This window comes from Balaenoptera musculus, chromosome 2 (genome assembly GCF_009873245.2).
Source record: "Balaenoptera musculus isolate JJ_BM4_2016_0621 chromosome 2, mBalMus1.pri.v3, whole genome shotgun sequence".
NCBI lineage: Eukaryota > Metazoa > Chordata > Mammalia > Artiodactyla > Balaenopteridae > Balaenoptera > Balaenoptera musculus.
In genome coordinates, this window is record NC_045786.1 from 30,062,248 (window position 1) to 30,085,629 (window position 23,382).

Here is a 23,382-nt window from a genome sequence, read left to right on the forward strand (position 1 = left end):
ACGGGGCCTAATCCAGAAATTAGCACCTGGAGTGGCATATCAACAAGAATTTTTGCCTGATCTGGGATGAGCCTCCCAGTGCCGTGGGACAAAATTTGGTCATGAAATGTCTCCCAAATATTGGTCGAATTCCGGACCAAGAGGAGGATCTGAGAAATGGAATATTTCCTGCCACAGTCATCATCGATTGCAGCCCTGCAACATGAGCTGGTGAGCCTTGAGGAAGCTCAGGAAGGAAAGAATGCCTGCCATCTAGCAGCCATCAGACTGCAGCCACTCCCTACGGTGAGCCTTGAGGAAACTCAGGATGTGAAAATCCAGGATACAGGCCCCAGATAGCTGAGGTGCATATCAAAGGAATGATTTCAGTGAGCCCAGACTCTTGCATCTCCCCATACATAGAAAAGCACTGAATTCCTTAACTTGAGAGTGCAGTTTCCTTACAGCTGGACAAGGGTGGGTCAGTCTACTTGTTTAACCCTGTTCTACTGAACAACACAGCATCAGGTTCAAATAGTTGAGAGTTGCACTATTTACTAAAAATTCTAAGAATTATTCCCTGCCCAAGGCTGATCAGTTCCATTCCACGATCACCCCTAGGCACCCTTACACATCAGGAAGCAGTTAGAGAGGTTGTCATCCTTTTTCCCACAAGATTGTGGAATGGACATTGACAGTGGGGAATTGTAACAGGGAAGGGCAAAATCTGACTCCACGTTGGATCTGTTTCTTTTACTTTAACATTTGCTTTTCATTGCTTTTGTTATTATGATCATTAAAAGGATGCTGTCTATAGCTGTAAGCATATATAATGGTCTGCCTTGGGGAACCCTGCCCCTCTGCCTGAATGTTAAACTAAAGTGTTTTGGTCTGCTCACAGGGAGACATTCTGACACTGCCCACCTGTGAAAGGCTGCAGAAAAGAAGAAATTAACACATCCCCTCCCTGATGCTGGCCAAGCTGGGAGATATTTTGCAAGACTAATGGCCTTTTTACTTTACTTTCTCACCTCCTCCCCTCTCTGTTCTATAAAAGAAGCTAGCAGGCATCCAGACCCTGATAAGATGGTACTCTAGGACATTAGTTCACCATCTTCTCGGATGTCTGGCTTTCCAAATAAAGTCACTATTCCTTGCCTCAACACCTCATCTCCCAATTTATTGGACTGTCGTGTGGTGAGCAGAGTGAGCTTGGACTTGGTAATAGGGTGAGCAGGGAGCTTCATGTAGAGCAGCCCAGGATCCTGCAAGGACAGTCCAGAAGTGGCCTGACTCCAGCGTCCCAGGCTTCCAGCCAAAGGTGGCCACCCTGGAAGCCTGGGCAGAACAGTCCATCCTACAGGCTGATTCCGGGTGGAGCGTGCTCAGTGTTGCTGAAAGCCCCACACTCAGATCCTGCTTCCCAGAAGCATGTGCAGGGTGTCGGGGGGTGCTGATTTCTCCTATGGCTCCTGGTCAAGTGACTTCATGCACTGGGATGACGCCCAGAATGGACACCACGCTGTCTTCTTCGAGGGAAGCCGTCCAAGCAGTGGACCCACAGGCCGAGCTCCTTGTGCACTGGCCCATCTCCGCCCAGTGACCCACTTGTCTACCAGGGGCCTACATCTCACCCCCACTATCCCTGTGTGCACAGTACCTGCTCTTTCAAAAGCACAGAGTCTCACATGAGGGAGACCCAGGGGGGGCTGTCAACCCCTCCACTCCTGATGCTGAGTTTGAGGTGAATGAATCCCCTTCACTGGACAACAGGACCCTCCGAGGAAAGAGGAGCTGACCCCATCAGAGTTGGGGCTGTGCTGAGCAAGTTACTCCTTAAATATTATAAGACATGAGAAATTAATGTAGATACTAAATGTGTCCATTGATGGGTGAACAGAAAACCAAAACATGGTCCCTCCACACAGGGTATGTTATTCAGCCTAAAAAGGAAGGCAATTCTGACACAGGATACAGCATGGATGACCCTTGAAGGCATTATGCTCAGTGATATAAGCCAGACACAAAAGGACAAATACTGTGTGATTCCACTCATACGAAGCCCCTGGAGCAGTCAGATCCACAGAGACAAATGAGAAATTCACCTTCTGTCATTCTTGGGATGTAACCTGCACTTTTAACCAAGACCTGGGGGTCCTGCGCAGAGGCTGAAAGCCCAGCACCACATGGTGCACAGTCACCCTGTGTGACCAGAGCCCAGGAGGAAGGGTGAGTTGGGCCTGCATGTTTATAGGACCAGCACCCTATGGTCTCATGTGACACCAACTCACTGCTTAGTGTCCTGTGAGAGCTGCTCCTCAGGGCGTCATGCGGGCAAGACAGAATAGTCAAGGGCCACGGCGCTGCCTTCACTTCAGGCCCACTCATGATAACTGTCTAGTTGGAAAGTGCTGAGGCTCCAGGGGAGGGTCCTTCCTGCCTCTTCCAGCTTCTGGGGGCTCCAGGCATCCCTGGACTTGTGGCTGCAGCCCTCCCATCTCTGCCTTCATCTTCACGTGGTTTCTCCTCTGTGTCTGAGTCTCTACTCATTTTATAAGGACACAGGATTGGGACCAACCTAATGGTCCTTGTCTTACCTACTTACACAACCAGGCCCTACTTCCAAATGAGGTCACGTCCTGAGGCTGTGGGGTCAGGACATGGATATCTCTTTCCCTGGGGGTACACAATTCCCCTTCAGTCTGAGATAACAGATAATGTTGCCCAGAAAACAAGCAACCCCCTTACCTAAGCCAGCCCCTCGACAAGGTCCAAGCCTGCCTGGTCTCTTGGAAACTGACCTGGGCAGGAGAGTGCAGCTCACGGCCCAAGTGTGAAAGATGCCAGAAAGCACCCGCGTGAAGTTTCCCTTCACAGCTGTAGCACTAAACCAGCTGATGAGGTCCAGCAGGATAACTCTGTCCTCTTTATAGGACTCAACCCACGTGGTCTGGGGGGCGACAGGCAGCAGTGAGCGGGTGTGTGACTAAGCGTATGTAATGGGCTTGCAGTGAGCAGGTGAGCACACGTGTTTGTGTGTGACATCAGGCACATGTGATGATCATCAGTGAGCACACATGTGTGAGAGATCAGGTGCATGTGACGGGCCAGCAGTGCACACACACGTCATCAGGTGCATGTGGCATCTTGGCGGGCAGGGCACCCACCACAGGGCTGCAGTGCTGCCATGGGCTCGAGCCACTGACCCTGCCTGGTGTGGAGCATCCCTCCCCCACCCACCCCCGTCCCTCTCCCACCACGTGCCCCAGCAGCTCCCATGCCCCCAACCGCTCCCCCCTCAGTGGCTGCACCGGCACAGAGTACTTGCCCTGGACAAGTACTTCTTGAAGACGGTCACCTCCGTGGTGATGGTGACCTTCCTCTTCTGCTGCTTCAGTGGAGGTCACTCCTGCTAGTGGCTGCTCTGCACCAAGGCATCCGGGCTGCAGAGGGGTGGTCCCTGCACCTGAGACAAAAGAGAAGGACTTGAGGGGCTGTGTTTTCCCCCACCAGGAGACCCATGTCCAGGGGGGGCAGGGGGCCATGTCAGACACACAGGGCCAGATATTCTGGTTCATCTTCCCCCAACACGGTGGGTGAAAGGAGAGCCGTGTGGGACCTCAGACCATGTAGGACAAGGCGCATGTCGAGGACCATCTCACCACTGTCGGCTGGCCCATTCAGTTTGCTCTCCTGTGAAATGCTGTTCATGACTGGCCCAGTTTTCTGCTGGGCTATTTATGGGACATATATATGGCAATTGTTTATTGGGTTATTTTACATATATGTGTGTGTGTATACATCAACATATGTATATATTTAGACAAGTGCATAATGTCATGTATCCACAATTATAGTAACATACAGGGTATTTCTCTGTTCTAAAAATTCTCTGTATTCTGCCTGTGTGATGCCCCCAGCCACTGGCAACACCACCCACTTACTGTCTCTGTAATCTGCCCTCCCCAACATATCATTTTGTTGGAATCACATAGGACGTAGCGTCTCAGACCAACTTCCTGTTCTTTTTTTATTTGAAATTGTCTTTTCATTCCACATCACTCAGAATGTTATTCCAGTGCAATGGACTTTGATGCCTAGAAGTCTCACTGACTACCCAGCATATCCATGTCTATAAACAGATAATTAAATTTTTGTTTTATTTACTATGACCATAGAGTTCTAAGGGTTACATTTTTTTCTGAATTATTATTACAATTATAAGTAGTTCCAAATCATTAAAACAGTATATATATGATTACACATTTTTTATAATTATTAAACAAAGATAAATACTTACTTGAAACATATCTTTTAATAGAAGGAATGTGAATTTTCCCTTTTATTTTTTACATTCAGTTATAACGAATTGCTAGGAAGAGAAAAGATTCAATAAGTAGATCTATTCCTAGTTTGTATTTTTTAGATATTAGCACTGAGACACCTTGTTCAGATAAGAGTGGGAGTTTTGTTATAAAAATGTCACTTATTCTTTCAATTCCTTCCCAATTACATACCCAAATATTACACAAAAGGTTTGGTGACCTATCAGCTGACAATGTGATTAGCTTTTCTTTCAATCTTATTGAAGGCAAACCATGGGTAAATTTCAAGAGGATTTATGAGAACCCCTTCTCAGTGTCTGGGAAGCAGCTTTCACCAGGCTCAGCAACTGAGCAACTGTCAATACGGCCAGCTATTCTTTCACTGAGAAAGTCTTGCTTAACCTGATGGCCCAGGAAAGTCGCAACACTGTCCATCTTATTCCACCTTTGTGCATGTAGTATTTTACTTTAATAAAGGGTTCTTACTTCAGGGTGTGCTTTAAGTGCACTTTCTTCAAATCTGCATATTTAGCTTATTCTGCTTGTGGAAGATGATTGGCACGTCCATCCTCCCTGCTTGGCCCACCAGCCTGGTTGGATTCTCTGATAGTCAAGACTCATTTCAATGTTCACTGCAAGAAAAATGGGTGTGTTTGTGTTGAGAGGAGGCTCACCAAACAGGTGAGAGGCAAACTGCAGGACACATCCCTAAAAGCAGCCCCGCCCAGATCAGAATAAGATGGAGCTGGGGTGAACATGGTTCCTATTTAAGTAAGTCACAATAACAAGAGAGATCAAAATGCCACTCCTCATTAAGCCACTGAAGGTGCAACGATGCATTATTAGCTAAAACTCCAGGATATTTTAACAGCTTTATCGAGGTGTAATCGACCTACGACAAATGCACACTTTTAAAGTGTACAGTCTGATAGGTTTTGAAACAGGTGTACCCCATCAAGATAATGATTGTACTGTGGATGAAAAATTAATCAGTGGTCAATCTAAGAAAGAAATGGAGAATTTTATTTGCGCCAACCTGAGGATTATAACCCGGGAGGCAGTTTTTCAGAAAGCTCTGAGGACTGTTCTGAAGAGGTAAGGGGGAGGCCAGTATATATGTGATTTTGATGAAGGGGTACGTGCAACCAAGCACAGAACTTGGTAGGAGGTTACTGCTATTCAGGAGGAACAGATACCTTAATGGTTTTAGTGCTTTTCTAAGTGTGGGAAGAGGCAAGAATCCAGGTTCATAAAAATTTTCTCCTGAAAATATCTAACTCTCTGAGGGCCAGTTCTGCCAGAGCACAAAGTGCCTCATCCTGATCTTCACCCTGAATTCCTTTCAGGGTGTATTGTAAGTCAGCGACTGTGGTGGCTGATGACTTAATTCTTGTAGAACTGGATGGTGGGCAACATTCTTTATGTTACAATCCCCTCCCTTTTGGTCTTAATTTTGACCAAGGTTTGGGAGGCATTTCATGACCAATTTATCCCATGGCGCTAGGAATGCTCATTCCCAGGTCAGGTGAGGATTTCCTTGATAGGCCACTCAATGTGCTGTTACTGGACTAGGGCTTGTTAACAGTAGCCCAAAGCCTCTGGGCTGCCTGTCCTACTAGTCTGTTATGGTCCAGGAAATGGTTCCCTCTTGTGGCTTCCTCCCATATTTAGAGTTACATTATTACAATCACTGAGTTTATAGAACTATGTATTTGACAATTGTTTTAGGTCACCTAGTCATCATTATTTTTAGTGGAGGCTCAGTCACACATTTGGTAATGAAAGAAACAAAAATCTTGTAAAATAGGTAGAATACAAGTAATATAGCTAGTGACATTAATAAGGTCATAAGTAAGTATTTAAGCTAAGCACTTCTTTTAAGTGTGGCCCAGTATCTCCGCAGGTCATCTGACCAGTCTGTTCTGCACCAATCATTATCTTTAAGGGAAATGATATAGTGGCCTTGTCCATAAAGTCCACCAAAGACGTTTGCACGTACAAGGTGAGTGGTGGGTCATCGTGACCCCTTACGGGATAAGGAAAGAAATGTTATCTTCTAAGGAGTTACATGGCTGTCTCCAGGAGAAAAAATTGATTTTTGTGGCTGAGCAGATATTTCTGCCATTGGGGAGGTCAGGTGAACACATAATGCAGATGCACATTGCACACTAACGGGGAGGGAGGAGGCCAAAGAGCAGAGAAAAAGTTTATGTTTTAAATTTTTCTTGTCCTACCTTAAAATATGAATTTTTATTTCATCAATACCCTCATCCCCAGAACTTTCCTCCCGCCCTCCCCAATCCAGGCAAAGTCGGATCTGCTCTCTGTCACTACAGATTACTTTGCATTTTCTGGAAATGTACATATGAGTACATTTCCAGAAAATGCAAAGGGGTGGGCAGATCAGGTCTGCAGGTAGAATACACTGTATTAATATAAAAGTGTACAGATAGAAAGTTATAAACATTTTCTAAGGTTTGATGAGGACCAGCCACACGCGGAGTAAACAAAAGAAGCTCTGGCCACTCCAGGAAAGCACACCCACTGGGAAGATGTCACAGAGTGCTTGCTCCAGGGCACAACCCGCAGCTGATTTCCTGCCACCCGGTGAGGCCACCTGCCCCATCTTCTGTCTCGCCCTCAACACAAACGTCCCTGGGCCGGGAAAGGCAGGCAGTCTTGTGTTACAGGCATGTGCCTGCTCTGGGCTGAATCGTATCCTCAAAATTCACATGTTGAGTCCTGACCCTCAGGGTCTCAGAATGGACTGTGTTTGGAGATGAGGTCTTTAAAGAAGAGATTAAAGTAAAATGAAGTCACTAGGGTGGGCTATACTCCAACGTGACTGGTGCCCTATAAGGAAGAGGAGATTGGGACACAGACACACACAGAGGGATGACCATATGAGGACACAGGGAGAAGACGGCCGTCTACACACCAAGGAGAGAGGTCTCAGGAGGAACCAGCCCTGCTGACACCTTGCTCTGGAACTTCCAGCCTCCAGGACTGTGAGAAATAAATGTCTGTTTTTTAAGCAGCCCTGTGTGTTGTGTTTATTATAGTAGCCAAGTTAAGACTCCTTGCATTTATGGGGACTTAAGGATTTACTGTCCTAGAAAGAGGGGGTTGCACCAGGGTCCCTCTGCTTGTGAGCTACTCTGAGCACAGGGGCTTCAGGCAGGCCAGCTTCAGGGGCAGCTGCAAAGTGACCCCTTCCAAACCATGCACTCTCCTGAGCCCTGGACAGGAGGGCACATGTCCCTGTTTGGGAACCTCTGGTCTCAGCTGGGGTCTCCCAGGTACAGGTGGAATTGTGTATTTGTGGTCAACACGAAGGTTGCAGTTCTCGGGCACATTGTGGGTGTGCCCTGAGCTGCCAGGCATCCTGCAGGAAGGGCTGCCCTGTGCCTGCTTGCCCTTCCTGGGAAGGACCTGCCAGTGATTTTCTGAGCCGAGAATCTGACTCTGTTCCACTTCAAACAAGTTATTTCTGTATATCTTTAAGATAAGCTAAATTATGCAAGAATATCACAATGATGTGGTTCTAGGAAAGCTTGTTCTCATAGTTATTCAGAACTTTAACAAGAATTCTCCAACATTTTAGAAAATCACATCTCCTGGCTCAGAGTTTCTGAATTGCCAGTAAATGCACCAGGATTGCTGTCAGCACAGTAATTCAAATTATATACAAAGATGCCTATTTGCCCTCATTTAAAAACATTAAATATAAAGGTTGAATCGAGTTGAATGTTATCTAAATTTTCTTAAATCTAAATTGAAGAAAATCTCAAGCAAACATCTGATTACTTAGTGTAGCTGAAGCCAAGCACTCACCTATTAAATTATGTATTATTTCATTAAAATATATTTCTCTTTAATGCTCCTCTCTATTGTAACTATAACTGCATGGATACATACATAAATATAATTATATTTAAATTATATGCGTAGAGAGATTACGTTATCTCTGCATTTGATTTCAGAAAGTGAGGGGAGTGTCACAAAATACTTGCTACAAAAGGGGTGAGGGTCTGATGGGCTGACAGAACCCCCATGACACAGCATTTCATTCCCGCTAAGGTGCTAGAATCGAAAAGACAGACAATGACAAGGGGAGAGATTGGAACCTTCAAACACCACTGGCGGGAATGTGAAATGATGCTGCTGTTTTGGAAAACAGTCTGGCAGTTCCTCAAAATGCCAGACATGGAGTCACCACATGACCCAGCAATTCCACTCCTACGTATAAACACAAGAGAAAGGAAAACTCATGTCCACACAAACACTTGTACATGCATGTTCATAGCAGCATGATTCACAAGAGCCAAAGGGTGGAAACCACCCAAATGACCATCAACAGGTGAACAGAGAACAGATACACAATGTGGTCCATTGTGTGGTCCATCCACACGATGGAACGTTACTCAACCATGAAAAGGAATGAAGCTCTGACACAGGCTACAACATGGATGAACCTTGAAAACAAGATGCTCAGTGAGAGAAGCCAGGCACAGAAGGACACTGTCTTATTCTGCTTGGGCTGCCGTAGCAAAATACCAGGCTGGGGGCTTAAACAACAGAAATATATTTCCTATATTTCTGGAGGCCAGAAGTCTGAGATCAGGGTGTCAGGATGGTCAGGTTCTGGTGAAGTTCTGTTCTTGGTTGCAGATGGTGTCTTCTCACTGTGTCCTCACATGGAGGAAGGGGCAAGGGGACTCTCTGGGGTCTCTTTTATAAGGACACTGATTCCATTCACAGTGGCTCCACTCTCGTGACCTCATCACCTCCTCAAGGCCCCATCTCCTAATACCATCACCTTGGGGGTTAGGATTCCAACATGTGAATTTTGGGGGGACACAAACATTCAGCCAAGAATAACCACAAACTGTATGATTCCATTTATAGGAAACATCTAGAACAGGCAAATCCACAGAGACAGGAAGTGGGTTAGTGGTGCCAGGTGCTGGGGGCGGGGAAGAAAAATGGGAAATGACTGTTCATGGGCATGGGGATGGGGTCTCCTTTGGGGGGCTGAGAATGTTTTGGAACCAGATACAGGTGGTGCTTGCACAACATTGGGAACTTGATAAATGCCACTGAGTTGTCCACTTTAACGGTAAATGGTGAGTTTTATGTTACATATATCTTACCACAATTAAAAAAAAATCATTGTTCATCACATCAACAACTTGACAGCACAGGGAATTCCCACTTCTGCTGAAAGACCCCGTCTGCTTGCCCAGGTGCTTCCTGGGTGACAACATTGGGGCTGTGGAGTGTAGATGAGGGCATGAACGACCCCACACAGGGACGGTCCAGAGGCAGACCCAGTGCTCAGCACACATGTAGATGCATCCCCAACAGCGCAGGACAGAATCCACTGGGAGGGTTGGCCGGCTTTATCATCGAGCTGTGAACAGCCTTGTGGGGCCGGTGGCTGTGCACTGGGGACTGACTGACCACAGCCCTGGGCGCCAGGGGCTGTGGCCTGATTCCTCTCACCCTGAGGCTGGGAACTGCCGGGTGAAGTGGACAGCATTTCAGTCAGTCCATGGTCGCTACTGGACCACAGGCACGGCTGCAGAGTAAGACTGGAGCACCTCCAGTTACTTGAAAACCCGCATGGTAGAAACATGATTTTTACATAAAACACAGGAGCCGTGAAAGGTTATTTTCTTATGTGAGCTGATAACACCACCCCTGCCACGTGTGGACGACCCCTGCCCTGCTCACCTTCCCCACGGTGGTTGGAGTTGAGCCCTTGCCCCCCGCCACCCTGCAGAATTGGCCTCCAAGGCCCACTTGGGGTCCTGCCCGAACCCTGAGGATGTGTCCTGCCTGAGGCTCCTGACACAATATGCTCCCGCTCAGGCTGGCCTGCAGAGATCACACAGAGGTCTAAGCAGTCAGGTCCCAAAGCAGCAGGACATGACCCTGGACACAGACGCGTCCACCCTGCGCAGAGGGGTCCCTACGAGCAAGTGTGAGGTCACTTTTTAGGGCCACATCCCTGTCCCGCCTGAGGCGCCAAGCCCGCCCCACTGCCCGGCCCAAGTCCCTTTCTCTGTGGAGCTCAAGCCCACACCTTCCCCAGCCCTGCCTCACCCCACCCCCCCTCCACCCCAGCACCGTGTAAGGTTGTCTGTCAGCATAACTGATGCCATCCTGGGCCCGTACAGCTCCTCCTGTCCGTCCACTGACCCTACCCAGGATTGTACTGTGTGATCAATCACTTCTCTGTCCTCAAGGCCTTTCTAGTTAATAGAGGCTGTTTAATAATCATTAGGGCCAGGTGGCCTCTATGCTTTGTTAATCCCCAAATGATGAAGACCTTTGGCTATGTGTTCCCGGGGCCCATGTGACCAGTTACCCATTCATGAAACTTGACTTAGGAATGCACATCCTGTTTCCAAGCACCCCCCGATGTTAACCATAATTGTCCCGGTGACCCCTTGGCCATGCAGAGCGCAGCTGCACATGCTTCCGATCGTCGTCCACCATATCCTGATCCTACTCTGTGAGTAAACTACCCAATAATAAACGGATCCATTGATTACATGGAGCTGCCTGACTTGGTTTTTGGTCTCATGATGCCCTGTCAGTTCGGTGGGCACTTCTCGTTCCCTCCATCCTCCAACACCTCACCTACTGCTGTCCCCCCAAATTTATATCCATTCTGACCCCAGAATCAGGCCTTATTTTTGAAACAGGGTCTCTGCATATATGGTTAAGATGAGGTCATGCTGGATTAGGGAGAGCCCTAAATCCAACAGCTGGTGTCCTATAAGAAGAGGGAAATCTGGACACAGACATAGAGGAGAAGCCACATGACCATGGAGGCAGAGGTGGAGGTGATGCAGCCCCAAGTCCAGGAGCGCCAAGGATTTCTGGAAACCAGAGAAGCTGGGAGAGGCCGGGGCATATTCCCTGAGGTTCCAGAAGGAATCAACCACACCTTCATTTTGTATTTCCAGCATCCAGAGCTGCGAGAGAGAAATCTCTGCTGTTGGGACCCCCGGGGTTGTGGCGTGTTGTCACGGTCGTTGACTTGAAGGTTGGCCATACCGTGTCCCCCACATCGATGAGATGGACCCCAGTGAAAACCTGTCCCCCAGGGCTAAGGTGCACTTCCATGGGCAGCCACACCTCATGGACCCCCAACTCTACTCCTGACCTCTGCCCTCAGCTGATTGTATCTGCATCCATTTACCATAACAAACTCTGACACTGAGTATAAAGTTTCAGTGAGTCCTGGGAGCCTCCAAAAAAAAGAACCTGTGGTGGTCTCAGGGCCCCCAACCCCTCAATCGGGGTCAAAAGTGGGGATGGTCTCCAGGCCCTGGAATCTGCAGGGTGCCTCTACCAGGGGAGGTGTAGGAGACCCCAGGTGGTAGTTAAGCTGAGTCCAGGGCCCTCCTGCATATGGGGCATCCTAGCCCTGTGGATCAGGAAGGGGCCAGTTCCCGCCAATGCTCAGCCCAGTCTCTGGATCTGTGAAATGACCTGGGACACCCAGTGCTAGAGGTGCCCCAACTCTGTGGCTTCCTGAGCCTCCAGGGACACACAGGACAGCCACACTGGACTCTCACACAATGTGAAAACGCTTTCCCAGGGCAGGCCTGTAGGTGAGAAACCATCCCAAGGCTGGGGCAGGGCCGAGGGGTGGCGGGTTCCAGCCGGGTGCCAAGTCTCTAATGAGCTTCCCTGGGGGGACGGGGGTAACTGTCATGGTTCTGCCCTTCGTCGCTGGGGGAAGAGACACCCTAGAGACCCTCGAGAGAAGGAGGGGGCATGAAGGGTCATGAGGTGACTGGAGCAGGGACCCTCCCACCCGTGCATCCCCTGCGCACTGTGACCCATCTCGGCTGTGAACCCACAAGCATGTGCTGAGTCCTGTGAGCCTCCCAGCAAGTCCCTGAAGGTGAGGGTGGCCTTGCAGACCCCACCCCTTCCCTCCACGTCTAGTAGGTAGAAAGACCCACTTCTTGCCATTCCAGGAGCAGTTCTGGAGCTGTTCTGGGAGGGGTTCTGGGGTTTTGCAGGCTGAGCCCCTGTTGCTATGCCCCCACTTCCCCACAAGAGCCTCCAGAACAAGCTGTTTGCCCTGTTGCCTGAATGCCCCCCGCCTCCAATATCCTTAGGAAAGAATCAGGGGTTTCTGTAGCAGCGTCTGCAGGCAGCTCTGCATCTGGACCCACTTTCACATCTTCCTTGTAAACACTGAGAACCTTCCCTGACACAAGCCCCCTGCTGACTGCCTCCACATGCCGACCACAGGCCCCAGTGCAGGTGTCAGACCGACTGCCCATCTCAGCCTCCTCCTCTTGTTGGCAGAGCTGCTCCAGGCCCCACTCAAAACCCATGAACCCACCTTTAATAGGGCTGTCCTCCACTCCCCACCTTCAGCAGGAGTTAACAGAAGTCTTTAAGTTAAAGGGTCCAGAGATAAGAAAGGAAGCTACAAACAAAAAAAATCAAATGGAACCAGCTGGGACCAAGATGGCAGTGAATCTGACCTCCAACAGACCCTGAGTCTCATTATATGTTGAATTTACCATATCAGCATGTTAAGTGACACATCTACCCGTGGCCATAACTGGACATGAAGGACCAAAAAAGGGTAAAAAGGAAGTGATACCCCACTCCCTTGGAAAAAGCCCTGCCCCGTCCCCGGTAGACAAACGCATATGCCTCCCCACCATTAGCCTCCCTCCTCCTCCCTTTGTCTTTACTCTTTAAAATTAAACCACTCTCTCCAGGTGGGCGAGAAGTTGATCTGTGAACTTAGCTCCCACTTCTCCATTCTTTGGCCACTGAATAAAACCTGTGCTGTGTCGGTGTCAGCTTTGGTTTCGTTATTCACCTACTTGAACCCGAATGGAAAAAGGAAATCTTCCCCAGCCAGGCAGAGAGCCTCGGCCAGGCTAGGGCCGGAGCAGGGTCCATACGACTTAACTTGGTAGCAATCTGTAAGGAGACAGTGGTCTCTGCCCGTGGGGTGGGTGGAGGGAACACCTACAGCCACAGCACTGGCTCCGTGGACAGCACGGCCCCTCGTGGGCCTGGACCGTGTGCTCTTGTCCCCCCACGCCTGATACCACCTGACAGTTTGACGTGGTGACACTGGCTGCCGGGCATCCAGTCAGGAAGGACCCAGAGGCAGCACCTGGTGCCAGATCACATGTGCCTTTTTACAGGCAGTGGACATAGTAAATATTAGGACTTTGCTTTGTGTCTAGAAAACAAACCAAGTGGCTAGAAGGTGATCTGTGCTATGGACTTGAAAACCACGTGCAAGGTGAGAGCTCCTACTGGACACAGGCTTGGAAGCTTCCGCACAGTTGATGACCACACCAGAGCTTCCTGCCCGACCCCTCCAGGCCTCCCTGGTGCACACAGCTGGACCTGCACTCCTCAGGCTCCCCGACCCAGAGCCTGAAGGGCCAACGCTGGCAGGGCCTGGGGATGAGAGTGGTCATTCCACCAATGTTGCTCAGCTCCTCCTCCCCAGTGACCAGGAGAGGGAAGGCCAGTGGAGTTTGAGGTCTGGCACAGGCAAAGCTCGACGTGCCCCCTCCTTGGAAACCCCGGCCCCGCCCTGCTTACTCAGGCCCACCGTCTGCCCCTCCCAGTGCCCGTGTCCCACCGACCCACATCCCTGGTGTGGACATCCACGTACACAAGAAGCTACCCCATGTCCTCTTCCCACATGGGATGCCCCCATCCCTGCTTCTCCCTAATCATGGCCTGGATCTCAAATGTTCTGGGCAGGAAGAGGGCTGAGGAGGAGGCTGTGATGTCCCGTCTGCCTCCTGGGGGCCCAGACACAGGGCTCAGGGGCTGCTGGGCCTTGAGGTCCGGATGCTTCCGGGTGTGGGATGAACCTGCCACTGCCACTGCCCACTGGCGCCTGCTCCTTCCGAGATTCAGGAAACAGGAGGACCCACCAAACTGAGCCCATCCCCGGGCTCTGCTGCAAGCCTGCTCGGATTTGCTCTCCTGATCCTGAAGACAGACCTGCGGGAAACAGGGTCTGCGATTCCCATACTGACGGTATTCTGTGGAATTTCCACTAGATCCCTCTCTACCCTGTTCTGAGAAAATTACTAGCCAATCCATGCTACCATCACCCCACAAGTGGACTGGGAAGCTGAGGCTCTGAGAAGCCAAGTAACCCAGCCAGAAGCACAGATGTGCGGCCACAGAGTGGGGTCTGCACCCACTGCCCGCCCAGGGTGACCGCCCACTCCCAGCAGGTTCCATATCCATTACCTTCGTCCCCCTCCGGGGACCAGCTCACAGAGCCTCCTCTTAGGCGGACTCACTTACCTTCTTTTAACTGGAGCCGTCTTACTATCCTGTTTTTGGGATCATCCGGAAGGCTTGAAGCAGGTTGTCTCATGTCACCAGAGTACCTTTCCTGAATCACACTCACCACCTGTTCATCCACTCCCAGCTCAGACCCAGAAAGGCCCCCTTGGGCCCCGAGTCCCATGGCTCTGCCTGGGTTCCCACTGCCTCCTGCCTGGTCCTTCCCTTTCATGTCCCCTGCAGTGTCACCAGGAGCTCCCGCCCGCCTGGGGCAGGCTGTCTGCTCTGTCCTGGGGAGGCCTCCGTGGTGTCAGGTGGAAGAAACAAGTGGTAACCATGGGGCCTCCCTCACGCAGCACAGTGGCCATCACCCGCCTACTGACTTCATCACTCTGGATGGGCCCAGGCAGGGACTCAGGGGGCCTGCAGCATCTCCTGGTTCTCATTTCATCCCAGCACTGCTCACAGGGAAGTCGCTAAGCAACTCTGTGTCGGTTGCACAGAGAGGACACTCATACACTCACCTCCTCCCAGCACACGGGGCTCTTATGGGCAGGCACCTCCCAGGATATGGAGCTCACCTGGGCAGGCACCCAGCAGCCCACGGGGCTCATGTGGGCAGGTCCCTCCCAAGATATGGGCCTCATCTGGGCAAGCACCCTGGCAGGGCTCGGTGCACAGAAACCCTCACATAGCCCTCATTGTGGAGCACCCCCAGCTCACCTGTTGGACAGAGCTGACCCTGAGCACCTCAGAGCAGGACCTGAGCTAACAAACAGCAGCTCCTGGACAGGTCTGTGACCCTGGGCTTCACTCTGTGTGGCCTCCCTCCACCGGGTCTTCCAGAGGCTTCCGCTGCACCTGGGGAACTGGGCTCCTGTCTCCACCCACCACCCCTCCTCTCCCTGACTCCTGGGTTCTTCTCAGTAAGAGAGGGTCTTCTTGAAATTGTCTCCCACTCGTGGGCCAGATAAAATGATTAGTAAACAAGCCAGAGCTGCAGCCTCATGTCTATCCTGACCCTCAGGACGCCACACCTGTTCCTTGGACCTGGCCGATGCAGCAAGGCCCATTTTCTGCAACTATGAGCCCCTGATGGGTGAGGATTGTCTGACCTGGGCAGTCTGACCTGGCCGGCCAGCCCTAGGTTGATGTCTGTATAAATACACCCTGCAGGCAGCAAGAGCACCTGCAGCTGTGTCTGAGGCCATACTCTCTGCCCCATCAGCAGCCACGGGGCTGGGCTGGTGGGAGGGAGTGAGGGGCCACAGCTCTGTGGGTGGCCCAGACTGAGTGGGGCTCTGCTGGACTTTCTGCAGGAGTTGCCAGGCTGCTAACTGCTAAGGAAGAGGATACATCGCCTACACCTGCCGTTGGAAGTTCTCCCGGGGCAGAGGTAAGGAAGCAAGAAAAAAGGCAGCGGGAGCCAGGAGAGGAGGGGTAACTTAGGTAGGGAAATGGAAAGCTTCCAGAAGAGTGCCTGGGGCCAGGACCATCCTGCCTGGCCTGCAGGCACCATCTCGGCATGCATGCTGTCGCTGGTGTGGCTCCAAGCCCTTTCCTCCAGCCTTTAAAGTCTTTGCACATATTTAGGTGTTTTACCTGGGAAGGGTGGGTAAGGTTCAGGAGCAGCTGGCCTGGGGTAACATTTACTCAGAGATGCCTCCTCACGGGCCACCAGCTCTCCAATGAGGACTCTCCTTGCGGGGGTCAGGGGGGCTGCTGGCTGTATGTGAGACAATTCCCCACCTCTGACCATCTTTAGAATTGTTCATCAGTGTAGCAAGTGTCCTGATTGGGTTTCATCTGTGGAACTGGCGGGTTCTTAATTAGCAACATGAATGGTGACATCAAAGGTCCTGAATCAGGATGGAAATACTTACCCCCCACAAGTACAGGTGTAAGAACCTGGGGAGGCCGTGTGCAACCGGCACCCTTAGGGATGGGTTTCCAACATTCTGGTGTCCAGCCACTGCTTTAGGATTTCTGGGGGCCAATGCTGGCTCTAAGGGTTCCGTAATCCAGCCTCTGTCTTTAGTGAGACCCACACTTCCAGGATCCTACAGAGCAGGGTCTGTGTGACTGTTCTGTGACTTCTCTAACAAATGACCACAAGCTGGGTGGTTTAAAACAGGAATTCATCCTCCCCCAGTCCTAGAGACCAGACATCTGAGATCAAGGTGTCGCAGGACTGAAGTCCCTCCAGAGGCTCCAGAATAGGGTTGTTCCTGCCTTTTCCAGCTTCTGGGAGCTCCAGACGTCCCCAGGCTTGCGGCTGCATCCCTCCCATCTCTGCCTCCGTCTTCACGTGGCTTCTCCTCTGTGTCTGTGTCTCTCCTCTTTTGTCTCTTATAAGGATGCTACCATTGGATTGAGGGTCACTCTGACCCAAGATGACCTCACCTCGAGATCCTTAACTACATCTACAAAGACCCTTTTCCCAGATATGGTCCTGTTCACGTGTTCTGGAGGGACACATCTTTTGGGGTCACCATTCAACCCATTATCTGTGTATAAAATAACCCTCATTTTAGGAGATTACCAAGGTCCCATATAGACTGGCACAGACAGCAGCCATGTGGGTGGGGGTCTGGGGAAAATTAGGACCCTGGAATCACCTGGAAAGGATCAAGGCCTGGCTTCATCAGAAGGTGAGCTCTTCCACTACGGGACCCATGAAAACAGCCACTCCATCCTGTCTGTTGAAAGGGACACAGTGTTAAGTACAAAAGTGTTTACCTTGCAAAGCTGGCTCTTCTGGGACTTCATCATCAATAGCATCATGTAACCAATAATTACGGGCTTGGAGGAATCACTTTCTGGCACGTGATGACAGCACTGTCACTTTAGGTTCATCAAGCCTAGAGTAGGCATGTTTGAAGGAGAAGAGTTTGGGAGATTGTGAAGCTTGGTTGTCAAGGAAACCGAGCAGGTTTGTCAAGGTTGTCAAGGAAACTTCTCCCTTAAACTGAAGGCAGGGCTGGGGGAACTGAACTGCAGGGATCTTTTAAAGGGGCTGCTCTGAAGCACCGTCACCTGAGTGGTGGTCTCAACATGAGCTGTGGTTTGAGAAAAGTGTGATGAGATTAAGCCTTACTTTCTGTTATAGTGGGGGAGGGGTTTGTAAAACACCTTGGCTTTTAGGGCAAAGGTTTGTTACTGGAACAAAGTGTCCCCCCAGAAATGGGCTGAAGCTCAAGATGTCTCTGTCCCCTTCATGTGAGAGTCCAGGGCAGGTGGGTGTAGGGGCCCAGGCTCTGTCTACCTTGTTTCTCCTCCCTGCTTCCAGGTAAGGGCTCCAACTAGCAGGGTGGGGTGACCACGTGGGCACCAAGCCCTCTGTCCAAGGATGCAGGCTGGCCAAGGGCCTCACCACCTCCACTGCTTCCCCTTGGAAATATGAGACACTGTGCCCCAGCTGCAAGGTGCAGGGTAGCTGTGAACAAGAAAAAGGGAAATGGGTTCTGGAGAGCAGCTGGGCGGCTCTGCTGTGAGGGTCGCCCGGACACCAGCACACAGTCTCTGGGGCCTGCGAAATGTGATTACACATCAGCATGAGCTCTTCGATGTTTTGTGGTTCTGGAAATCCTATAGGAGGTGGTTTACAGCAGGTGAAACTAATGCTCTCAGTGGAGGTGATGAAGCCAAAGGTCTGCAGGTCAGACTGAAGGTGCCGATGTGGGTGTACATACAGGACAAAACCATCTCATGTGAATGTAGTTCAGGCACATTTAACGTGAATGCAGTCGTGTTATGCCTAAGGTCTTGTATCTTGTCCATCTCCTCGGGGACCTCGTCCTTAGTTCCTGAGGCTCCTGTAACTCACGTACGGGGGAATGGAGAGTGGGCTCTGTCCAGTTTGAGCCCTGAGTTACCCTGTGTGTGAGCCTGCTCAGGGGCTGCTATTACAAATACCACAGACAGGGCAGCTTAAACAACAGACATTTCCCAGCCCTGGATGCTGTGTGAGATCAAGATGTCTGCAGGCTGGTTTCTCCTGAGGCCTCTCTCCTTGGTGTGTAGACAGCCATCTTCTCTCCGTGTCCTCACATGGTCTCCCCCTGTGCCTATCTGTGTCCTAATCTCTTCTTGTAGGACATCAGTCCTATTGAATTAGGATCCACCCTAGTGACTGCATTTTACCTTGATCACCTCTTTAAAAACTCCATCTCCAAATACAGCCACATTCTGGGGTCCTGGGAGTTAGAGATTCAGCATGTGAATTTTGGGGGATACGACTGAGTCTACACCATCCTGCTTAGGAACTAATATGTGCCTTGGTCCCTCCTTCCCTCAAGTCACACGGGGATCATCTGATGGCTCAGGGAAAGGCCACTTGTGCAGAGTTTGTGTCCAGCTGGGGAACCCTTCTCTGCTCTCTTTGATCAGGCAGCGGCAGTGCCAGCCCCATCCTGAGGTGAGCAGTTCCGTGTCGCCTGGCCTGCTGAAGTGCTCAGTGCCAGGGGACCCAGGAGCCAGCAGCCTAGTGGGGATGCCGGGACTCTCAGAGCCTTGGCACATGTCTCTCCCACCAGTCACCCCAGCAAAGTGGAGAAACATTTGGGGGATTACAGGTGGGAGAGAGTCACGGTCTTGTTTATGCTTCAGAAAGACCAGTTTGGGGTGGGATGTGAGGTGCACGGTGAGGGTAGGGAGCTTTGTCAGGGCCTGATGGAGGAACCAGGCACAAGATCGGGCTTGGGCCAGGGCTGTCGGTGTAGAGGGGAATTAGCGTGGGAACTGGCCATAGACTCTGGAGGAGGAGCTGACAGTTACTGGGGCACAAGGAAGTGGGAGCCTGGGAGGCTCCAGTGTTATCGAACCAAACTTGGGTCCATGTGTCAGAGTGCAGTAAAGCCAGTCTACTGACACCAAATTGTGGTGAAGAAAAGTGAAGCTTTAATTGTAAAAGTGTCAATACAAGGAGGACAGGTGGCTTGTGCCAAACTCCCTGCAGGGTTTCAGCAAAGCAATTTTAAAGGTCAGGTGAGGGAGGGTGGTCACAGGGTATGTGATCAGCTGGTGCCCAATTCTCTGGTTGATGCGGAGGTAACAGGGAAGTTAACATTACAAATTATTACGCACCAGTAGCTCTGTGTTGATGATCATCAAGTAGTTAATTTCTTCCATTTGGTGGTGGTTTTAGCATCTGTAAAACAACTCAGGAAATGTGCATCAGATACTATTATCTATGTACTTCAGAAAGGAGCTACAGCAGAGGATATGGGGGGAGGGGTCTGTCCTGGGAAGGCCCCATAGGGTCCTGCTCGGTTACACCAGGTGTCTGGGCTCAGCAACCAGGGAAGGTGGGCCTGCCTCCTGGGGTTTGGGGAGTAGCGGGATCACAGTCCTCTGAGGGGCCTGGTAGCCCCCAGGGTGAGATGGGGATGCAGTGGCTGGACAGATACGTCTGGCCTGGGAGAGGGGTCCAGGCTGGAAATGTCACTGGAATCATGGCGGGGAGGAAGAGGAAATGGCAGATGGGTCACAGCAGACTACAAGCAGGTGACTGCGGTCCTGTTGGAAGCAACTCAGAGCCAGAAAGGAGTGGCTGGCAGGGGATCAGCTTCATTCTCTTATTGCTTTGCTTATCTGTAAATTCCCACTCCCACAGTGAGGAGTCTGGCTCCCACCATCTGCCATTTATCAATTCATTTTGATCTCAGTGAGGCAGCGGTGAGTGGTGGCGTGAAGCGAGATCTTAATTCTCTGCCCAGGAATTGAACCTGGGTAGCCTGGATGAAGACCAGGAACCCTAGCCACCACACCCCCTCACTCTTGCCCCCAGTGAAAATGCATTTCTCATGGAGGCAAAAAGTGTAAAAACAGGTACAAATTTTATTATGAGACATAGCACAACAACATATGGGAGAGCACACAGAGAAACAGTTTGTTTTGTTAAGATAGAAGCAAGGCAGAGATGCACAGCAGGAGAGAAAGGGTGCGGCCAGCCTCCCTAATGAGGAGGAGCGCAGTAAAGAGGCGATTAAGTCATTTATACAGGGCAGTTATTCTGGGTCTTTGTTTACCTTTGGCCAATTATCTGGTTTCTTTTTCCACACCTGACCTGCCCTAGGACCGTCCCTAACATGCATGCCCAACTTTTTTCCAAGATGGATTACAGCCCAGAGGCCTTTGGGACGGCCTTAGCATCACATATTATGGGGTGTTGCCCCCTCCTTTTTGACCCCCAAAGAGCATTTCTGCACATGTGCAATGTTTCTCTTGCCCCAAGGATGGGAAATGTAGGACCTCTTGATCTTTTAACAGGGTTTAACCCCTCTCTGTCCCTGCCATAAAAGTGTCCGATGTCCGGTTATCTACCCTATTCCTATTGTTGTTTCTTTTTTAAAAATTATTTATTTATTTATTTATTTTTGGCTGCATTGGGTCTTCGGTGCTGTGCACGGGTTTTTTCTAGTTGCAGCAAGTGGGAGCTACTCTTTGTTGTGGTGCGCGGGCTTCTCATTGCAGTGGCTTCTCTTGTTGTGAAGCATGGGCTCTAGGTGCGTGGGCTTCAGTAGTAGTGGCACACGGGCTCAGTAGTTGTGGCTTGCAGGCTCTAGAGCATAGGCTCAGTAGCTGTGGTGCACAGGCTTTGTTGCTCCGCAGCATGTGGGATCTTCCTGGACCAGGGCTCGAACCCGTGTCCCCTGCACTGGCAGGCGGATTCTTAACCACCGCACCACCAGGGAAGTCCTCTGTTGTTGTTTCTTATATCGAAGTGCAGATCTCGAAATATAGACAGGAGTCCGGTCATAAATATGTAGTCCGGAGCCTGTTTGTTTCTTGTCTCAGGAGATGTAAACCGGGGGCTGGTAATTAATGTCCGGCCTGGAGCCCATCTTCTTCTCACCCTAGGAAGTGTGAACAGGAGGCCAGTTGTAAATGTCTAGCCTGGAGCCTATCTATCTCCTGCCTCAATTTCTCCTTTTCAAATTACATGTACAGTGGTTTCAGAATTGTTAGCTACTACAACCTGGAAAGAACTTCATAAAATAAAGTCCTCTGTTTACGTATGGTCCATTTTGCCTTTAGTCTACAGATTCCATTCATTTCCAAAGTTAACTTAGGTCAGCACCTTTTACCCCATCCCCTACAGTGAGTTTTTTCAATACATTTCCAATAGTTAGATTCTGTTGCATTATGTATTCCATCCTGTGACACTCCTACATTCTAAATAACTAAATTTGAATAGACTATGATTTACCCCTTGGGCTATACAAATGCATAGTGACATCCATCCTAAAGTATCACGTGGAATACTTCAAACCCCCCACCCCATGATCTGCTTATCATTTATGTAGCGTAGCTTTGCCTTTCTTAGAATGTCATAAATGGGGTCATACTGTGTGCAGCCTCCTCAGACTGGGTTCTTTCACTTAGCAATATATACTGAAGATTTATCCATGTCTTTCCACAGGTTGTTGGTTCATTCCTTTCTACTGTTCAGTAGTATTCCATTGCATGTGCGTGGGAAGAAAAACAATTTTCCCTCTACCCTTCTAGGTTCTTGGTTGAGACACCCCACTCCCATAATAAAAGACAGATTACCAGGAGAAAAACAGAAGTTTAATAACACGTATACCTGCTGTATACAGGGGGGATACCAAGGAAAACTGAGTCACTCCCTGAAATGACCAAAGCCATCACCTTAAATACCTACTTCAGCTAAAAACAGAAGAATGAAGTTGGGGAAGGGAGGAAGCTAGTTATGGCAGGTTATCATGCAAAGCACAGTAAACAAGGGTATGATTGTTTGCAGATTTAAGTCAGGACTTCTCCATTGATAAGAGTTACTTGAGATTTAATTATCCTTCTATTTCTGGTGCAAAGAGGGACATGACCTTATAAATGGAGATTTCTCTATTGTAAATGTCCTTCTCTACTCAGTTTTCTAAGAGTTTTTTATTTTTGTTTGTTTGTTTTTAGCAGACTGAAATAATCCTTATGCCAGATAGGCATACTTTGGGGTGGCATATTCTACTCGCCTTGACATGGATGTACCCCAATTTGCTTGTGCATTCATCTATTGAAGGACATTCTGATTTCTTCAAGTTTTTAGCCGTTATGAGTAGAGGTGCTGTGCATAATGGCATCTTTGTTTGCATTTGGACATAGACTTTCAAAGCAGTTGCCTAAATACTGGGAGCGTGATTGTTGGATCCCAATGTGAGACTTGTTTACCTTTGGAAAAAACTGCCAAACTGTCTTACAAAGTGGCTGTACATGCATCCCACTAGCAAGGAGGGAGAGTTCCTGTTGTTCCTCACCCTCTAGCAGTGGGTATTGTCATATTTTGAATTTAGCAGTCCTAATAGGTGTGCTATCTCATGATTTTAATTTATAATTCCCTAAAGGTATATAATGTTGAGCATTTTTTTTAATGATTTTTACTATATATCTTTTTCGGCTGGGTGTCTGTTCAGATCCTTACCTGTTTTTTTTTTTTTTTTTATGGGGTTGTTTTAGAGGTCTTTGTCTATTTTGAGTCCAAATCCTTTATCAGATACAAGTTTTGCAAGTATTTTTCTCCCAGTTTGTGGCTTGTCTTTTGATTTTCTGAATAAGGTCTTTCAGAGTAGAAATCTTTAATTTTATAAAGTCCACAATATTACTTTTTCCTTTTGTGGATTGGCTTTTTGTGTGTTAAAACTCAAAGCTTATTATCTACAGACCAAACCCAAGGTCATGTAGATTTTCTATGTTTATCTCTGTAATTTCCATAGTTTCGCGTTTTAACTGTCTGTTAATAAATTTCAGT